The sequence below is a fragment of the Oncorhynchus tshawytscha genome, unplaced genomic scaffold (genome assembly GCF_018296145.1).
Source record: "Oncorhynchus tshawytscha isolate Ot180627B unplaced genomic scaffold, Otsh_v2.0 Un_scaffold_3036_pilon_pilon, whole genome shotgun sequence".
In the NCBI taxonomy this organism is placed as follows: domain Eukaryota; kingdom Metazoa; phylum Chordata; class Actinopteri; order Salmoniformes; family Salmonidae; genus Oncorhynchus; species Oncorhynchus tshawytscha.
Genome location: NW_024609778.1, coordinates 197,956 through 206,108, shown reverse-complemented (window position 1 = coordinate 206,108; position 8,153 = coordinate 197,956). Strand labels below are relative to the sequence as shown.

The 8,153-nt window shown below is 42.3% G+C and overlaps 1 long non-coding RNA gene across 1 annotated transcript; it reads right to left on the bottom strand.

The window, feature by feature from the left end:
- Nucleotides 1–1,590: 1,590 nt before the first annotated feature.
- Nucleotides 1,591–7,630, bottom strand: LOC121845842. The gene is made up of 2 exons (XR_006082806.1): nucleotides 5,057–7,630; nucleotides 1,591–1,833 (listed from the first exon to the last, which is right to left on the bottom strand). It is a non-coding gene; the product is annotated as an uncharacterized LOC121845842 (long non-coding RNA).
- Nucleotides 7,631–8,153: the final 523 nt, after the last annotated feature.

Here is an 8,153-nt window from a genome sequence, read left to right as displayed (position 1 = left end):
CACACCTCACTCTGACAGTTTTCCTCACCTTAGCACAGCTGGTTAGGCTGTTTTCATGTTATCTAGAGTGTTAGTGACTGACTGTGCTGCTGGCAAGATTTTAAGTACTTTACTGCCCGGTCATATTCAGCAGGTGTTGCGCGTTAGTAAATTCATCAGTTATTCTGCACTCTGGCACGCTCAGACGAGAGTGCTCTGAAATCAGAGTAGATAGCCAGAGTGAATTTACAAGCGCAAGAGATATGCTAACTGGATAACAGTTGTTCAAGTTCAGTATAGCTAGCTAGCAAAGTGATTCACATGTCTTACTAGCTAACCAAATGACTCCTGCATCTCTGTAGCCACGCATAAACGATAGGAGGGGAAAGATTTGGCCACTCAGCCATTCCTCCAATAGCATGACTGCGGTCAAGTGAAGCCATGACATCCTCCCAGCACTTCCCAGAAGCTAGCTAACGTTAGGTTCTGTGTTTTTAGCTTGCTAAATAAATAGATACATAAATAGGATACGCTAGTCTATTAGCCACTTTATGACTGACTTGTGATCATTGTCCTTGCTAGTGTGGTTGTATGTACATGCCTTAGTTACATTCCTCCTTTCTTGTTCCAAATATTGAGTGATTGAAACTCCCCGAAAGGGTGGAGGCAGTAAACAATGTACCAGGCCAGCTCTGATTTAAAACCTGATAGCAATATTTTTTGGACAACCAAGAAATGTATTGGTGAATTATATTAATCATGCATTGAACTTGAGCTTTTCTGCCAGTAATGCCTTACTGTACATCATGGAATTCTGACTCAAATATAACCCATTAAAACCTCTTATACAGTTGGCTTTGTAGCATAAACTGGGAATTCTATATTCTTTGACTGATATTATGATTGTCTGTTTGTTTCATATCTGCAAAGTAAGTTAAAACGCTGTCAATTCCACTTTAAGTGGAGCAAGACTCATGAGAGCATTTTCACCGTGGTCATACACTCTTCATAGAACACATTGGTGATGCTCAGGACACCTGACAGAAGATCATAAAGACAAGTGATATGCAACTCAAAGACTCCCAGTGGGATGCAGCACATTCATATAGGACCAGGTTAGATAGGGAGGGGTGAAGAAGCGGTTCAGTAGGGGTGTGACGGGGGTCTCAAAAGATCCCACAATACCTTGTGGCATGCATATGATTCCTTATAGATTGAGAAGGGGTTAGTTTGCTCAGGACTTGAGGAAACTGTTAAAACAATGTAGCAGCCACCTTACCCTGCACAAACACTAACCACTACCACTACTAATAAACAATGTAATTAAATAAAAACGTAACTGTCTCCAACTTGGATGACTGTAATCAATTGATTAGTGGAAACAGGTGTGTTAGTGCTGTGGTGAAACAAAAGCCTGCACACCCAGGACCAGAGTGGGGGGTCCTGAACTCGGGACGTGTCCTACCTTGTGGAATACATGTCGTAGGTGTGAGCTGTTAGGATATTTAACCAACATCTAAGTCAGTTATTAACTCACCAAGGGGGCGCTAGCCTCTTTCTATTTCTACACAGTTCCTATATTACAAAACACAAAGAATAGACCAGAAATCACCCATTTCATAAATCAACATTTTATTCAAACAGCAAACTCTTACAATTATCCAACATAATTGTGTTTTGAGAAATACGGAACTCATGTACAAAAGGTGACAGATAAAATTGAACCGCAATCAAATATTACAACATTAAACACATGTAACACCAGTCTCTCTGTGTTCTGTATGGTATGGATGTGTATGTGTCTGTAATGACAGGGCTCTTCTGTAAAACACACCTTGGTCTCAGCATGACTCCCTGTCAAAATAAAAGCTATTAAAAGATAACATGCGTAACATGTCCAGTAAAATGAATGTCATATTGAAAGCCATTAATGTTTATAATTTGATAAATGCCTGGAAGAAACCAGTTGTCTGAAGTGGAAATAACACTATTAAAAGGTGGTTGTTGTGTAGTTTCTCCTCCCAGGTAACCTGTACGTGTCACTGCTACACAGTTTCCTACTTTGCTGTTGTGTACACTACATACATTCCCTACTTCTGCTTCCAACCCAATCGATAATATACCTGTAACCTGTGATCTTACAAACACACACAGTTCAGTCTTCTATAGATTTCATATAGACAGTTCAAGATAAGCATCCACAATGGTAGGAAAGTCATCCAACTCGCGTGTGTGTCCGTCCTCTAAAAAGGACTAACAGGTGTATTTCCTATTGTCCTGAACTATAGGCCTATACCACACATGGTTATGAAATCACAACAATGCATGCAGATTTTGAGTCGGGAGATATTTGACGACAACAATTAAAATCTGCAATAATATGACAATAATAATATCACTCGTCAATAAATACAATATATTCAATTCGGCGACTGAGTCCTCCACAAATGCTTTTTGGGGTAAGGGCTTCCCAGACTGATATTTATGAACAGCAAGCCCAGACCGCAAAAAGATTCGTGACGGACAATCTATGGGTCCAGATCCACATCACTCCACGAACTACTGCCGTAAAAAGAGTCTTCCACTGTCTCTCATCCACACAAAGTGCATCAGTCCAGCAATTGGTACAAGACTCACAATCTATCCTTGCGCGCAAGGTTCTTGCATGTGGAATCCGACATTGTAACCACATTCGTCTAAACATATCAATTCACGTTAGGCTACAGAAAACACTGTGTTTTATTTCTAAACCAGCAGTAATCGCGGTGTGTGTACGTACATCCTCTTATTCGCAATGTCGCCTGATGGAGAGCTGATCTCCAGTTGTCTGCCGATAGCTGTGCACGAGGAAGAACGCTGCTCTGCTCCAACATACCGTAAATAGAGAGCAGCGAAGGCTTTCATTGGAGAGTACAGAACTCGTCATCTACCAATCGCAATCAATCTTTATAGGGACCCCCATTATCCAACAAAAAAAGACGAGAAGTAAAACTAACTGGTTTCCCCGCTGTGAAAAAGTAACGGGACAAACCATTGTCCACACAGTAGCCTTTACGCCTTGCCAAAGCCCAAAGAAATGTGTGCGAAAATGGGGAGCTTCTGAAACAAACAAGTACAATAAAAATTAATCTGATCCAACCAAATGTTTGATGGTGAGAAACATATCCCTAATGTTGATAATAGATGATGACATCTGACAGCAAAGCATACTATTCACCCCACAATGCCGCACGTAAACTTCCCCTAACCAAACATTTACTCAACCATCAACAACATGAACCATCACTGAACACCCCGCAGTGATGGAACCAACACTTACTTATAGGTCTAACATTACAGATTCCAATGATCATCCATATTTAGACCAAGGCTGGGATTCATTCTGATCCGCGGTATCCATTTCAAAGCGCGCTTGACATTTTAAAGGAGCCGGCATCTGCAGCGTTTACCTTGAATGCGATCTCAACGACCGCGCTAATATTGCCTTTAAAAGCTGCGTTGTCTACAAAGCGCGATGGGATTGAATCCTGAAGTAGCCAATATCTACACTGGTGGACTAGGGAGACAACAGGGCACGATATTAGGATAACCCATTGGCTACCCCCTTTTTATACCGCACCCAAATATACATCCTGTATAGCCTGCAGTAGCCTATGCAAGTAGGAGACAGTCGAGTCGGTGGCACGAAAAGAAAAAAAACAGGTTATTCAATCAATTAGATCCATTGGAACCCCAAAAGTTCCCGAACTCTTCAGGCCCGCTCTTGCGCCGATTTGATTGGCCGGGACTTTAATTTGTGGCCGCCTCCAATCGGTCACGATTCCTTCTTTCTGTCTCGAGCACCGGGTGGCTGCCGCCTCTGACGCAGTACGCGCGCTACTCACTTTAGCAGTCACGACTCGAGAAGGGTCGCTCTTTCCACTGAAAACCAAACGCCAGAATGTAATTACGGAGGGCGGTACACCTCAGCTCTGCCCATCTTTGGCCAAAATGGTCCACAGAGCTAACGTTGATGTAACATAGAGCCATGCCTGTGTTTTTGTTCCACAGTCAAAACACAAAATGACGATAACATTCGTGGGGCACAATGTCTTCATTCCCCACTATAGCATAGGAATGTTACACTGAACTGTCAGCCGCAGATTTTAAAACAATTGAACATTTCAAGATGAACCCTCAGAGTGTTGGACCCATATCCATTCTAAGCATAATTCAAACATGGCCTAATGACATCATCAGTCAGCGGTTGCATGCATAGCTTTAGGCTATAGCCTATGCCTACTTAACGATGGTTCAACCACACAAATCAAATTATTTATGAAACAAGAATCCGAATAAAATTGTCATTGGAGACATGGACGTAATTCATTTAAGGTGTAGCCTAAAACACAAATGAATGTGGCCTATAATATGACCGGGACATAGCAGACTTACGCCAACTGCTCTCTGAATCTAAGAGGATGGCGCTATACAGACCAGACGTGAGAGCAACAGAATTCCAAACAAGAACTGAATATTGTTCTATTAAATGTGGTCTAACTCCACACCCATAATGTCAGCCTGGAAACTTTCTTCTTTCAAACTGAGTAGAATTTCTGTATGCTATTGGCTTTGAGTTCTGAACATTTCAGCAGCACCCGGAGTGGACTGCACCCGACAGCCTTCACTTTAGTTATGTGCAGCTGAAACGCATTTGACTCTTTCCTATTCTGGTCCCCCCCAAATAATTAAGTAGCCTAATTGGGATACATTTCCTTCGTCCCAGAGGTTTACATACATTCATAAGTCCTCGCGGAAAGAGACATTTCAATTATATGTGAGAGCTCAACAGCGCCGATTTACACACTGCATGATTCTCCGACTGAAAAGAAAGGCTGGTTTGATTTTCATCAAGCATATATCTAGCGTTCACATTTCACACCAAATACCTCTGACCATTATTCCAAAGGCATCATTGCTTACAACACACCAGGTAGCCTATACATAACCTACGGACCTTTTGCATGACAACGCTAACCAACAGTCGAGCGTATTAAATGCTCCTATAACTGAACAAATAAATGCACCGATCACTCACCAATGCGCGAGCCCCTCGCTGAAAGGGGAAATGCGTTTCACTAACATTATTTTTCAAGTGTCACAAAACAGAGAAATATATTTATAACAGCGCAAGATCAGCTGCTGTTCTTGATTCCTACACTAAGTGTTCACACTGTACTCTTGAATGGTATGCCTTTTATACGAGTGATGCCCCCTATCTATTTCTGGATCACGAGCCAACCCCGTTGCTATTTTTAGCTCGCATTGAGAGAAAAAAAAAGAAAACCTCACAGAGGTTCCTCCGAGGAATTTCAAGCGTAGGGCTGAAACATGCGCGTTCATATTTCCCTTCGCCCAGCACACACTGGATACATGCGCGTTCCCGTGTCGTTTTAAACCACTATAATAAAGTGGTGCACGTGACACGACGGCCTTATTGCGTTCATTGCATTATTGCGTTCATTGCATGACAATGCAGAGATTCTTGCCAATGTAGTCTAATTTATCCAACACTTTTTTTGTTTTACTTTTCATGCGCTCTCTCTCTCTTAGTAGAATGGTATACAGCTAAATTCATTCAATGTTGAATAATTTCTCCTCTATGTGAATTTCAGATCAAACTAAATTAACGCTATAGAGGGAGAAAATAAATAAATGCATATATTTTTCCTCGTGAGATCTGCGTCAGTTACTAGGCATTGACGTCACGTTAAGATTCTCCCACTTGGCAGCCCATGGCTGCTGATAGAAAGCCACAGCCGTTGAATTTGCTGTTGAACCGCTGGTTCAGAATTGACCACATGCAAGTGAATGTAAAATACACAATATTGGGGTTAAAATTGTCGCTTTGTTCAGTGACTATAAATGTACGGTATACGAAATCATGTCTCCAAGCATTTCAAAATGCCCCCCCCTCCTCTCTAACTCAACTCTCTCCTCTCTAACTCAACTCTCTCCACAGTTCTCTTTACCTTTCTCTCTATTCGTTTAGTCTCCCCTTCTTCCTTTCATGTTAGTGGAAGCTACAGCCCACGCAACAGATTCTCACGCACGCGCGCCTACACAAACACGCGCACTCACACAGACACTGGACACGAGTACACACAAGCATAAAACAAACGCCCACTTTCTCTGATGGTAGATAGCTTTCCAAATATATTCCTCAGTGACAACAATGGTAGCCTATATTACCGTCTTAATATAGCTTGCGAGATGTTTCCCTTTTCTTTTTTTAACGGAGCAGAATACTGAAACGCGTGGTAACGGAGCGGCGCGGGGCCGTCCGATTATGCTATTTTTAGCTCACATGCTCAATATGCTTGGCGCTGCGGGTTTCTCTCATTCTGATGTACGCTCCAAAACATAAATACAGCAGAGATTATAGACAGTCATGCGAGACCAAGGTATACGTGAAGAATGTTACAGTTATGCCTATAGACTCAAAAATATGCACAAAATAATAATTCAATGAAATGTAGGTTTGTTTGCTCATTATTTTTTACATGGTTCAATATTAAAGGTGTAAGGTGTGGTTGGTTCATTATTACAATGGTTCATAGGCTGACTGTATAATTGAATGAATCGATGTGTCTCAATAGTCCGACAGCTTCCTTTGTTTCTGTCCTTTGCTCAGATTTGGCAGGAAATGAGCAAAACGAAATATGGTGGAAACTTATAAAGTCCTTTCACTTATTAGTGGAATAATTGCTTCTCGATGTTCGAAAAACGAGACAAAAATAAGTGTAAATGCACAGCCAAGTCGAGAGGTTGGGATTACTAGGTTCTACCGGTATACTTGTTCCAAAGAAAGAATACAATTTTAAAAAATTGCTGACACCTTTCAAACCAATGAGGGTTCGGGAACTTTAACGGCAATTATCTCAGAATCATCTTTTTGCAGATAGAACGTTATAGTCCCAAGCTCTCGAAATGTTGTTCTATATATATTTTAGGTCATGCCCCACATTTAGGAAATGATGCATACTGTCCAGCTAAGCTTTTTACCTGCTTGATACTTAGGTTTGTTTATCAGTAGGTAGCCATCTCAATTGTCTAATGCGGTGTCCTGTCCTGGTTTCCTGCACTGACACTCAAGACCTCCAGAAGCCAGATCAACCAGGCATCCCTCATTTACAGTATATTAGCTAACCAGTTTTAAATCCCGGAGGAGAGGAGGCCACAATTGTACATGATGGAAAGCTGCTGGAGCTGAAAAGAACAGGGACCTCTGCCTTGTGGACTGCACTTCATGGGAGACTAAGCCTGAGGAACCATAACGGACAAAAACGGACATTTGTTTATTGAAGCATATAAGCCTATACATTGCCTTGAATTGTCAGTTATGATCGCATTGATTGCTGCCAGTAACACAGATATGCATCCTTACAGAGAAACCAGCGTCTCCCATTCTTAGGCTGCACTAACATCAATAATGTGGTATGGGCATTCTACAGCCTACTGTGGTGTGGTCATTCTACAGCCTACTGTGGTGTGGACATTCTACAGCCTACTGTGGTATGGGCATTCTACAGCCTACTGTGGTATGGGCATTCTACAGCCTACTGTGGTATGGGCATTCTACAGTCTACTGTGGTATGGGCATTCTACAGCCTACGGTGGTATGGGCATTTCTACAGCCTACTGTGGTATGGGCATTCTACAGGGCATTCTACTACTGTGGTATGGGCATTCTCTACTGTGGTAGCCTACAGTCTACTGTGTGGTATGGGCATTCTACAGCCTACTGTGGTATGGGCATTCTACAGCCTACTGTGGTATGGGCATTCTACAGCCTACTGTGGTATGGGCATTCTACAGCCTACTGTGGTATGGGCATTCTACAGCCTACTGTGGTATGGGCATTCTACAGCCTACTTCTACAGCCTACTGTGGTATGGGCATTCTACAGCCTGTGGTATGGGCTGTGTGTATGGGCATTCTACAGCCTACTGTGGTATGGAATTCTACAGCCTACTGTGGTATGGGCATTCTACAGCCTACTGTGGTATGAAAATTCTACAGCCTACTGTGGTATGGGAATTCTACAGCCTACTGTGGTATGGGCATTCTACAGCCTACTGTGGTATGGGCATTCTACAGCCTACTGTGGTATGGGCATTCTACAGCCTACTGTG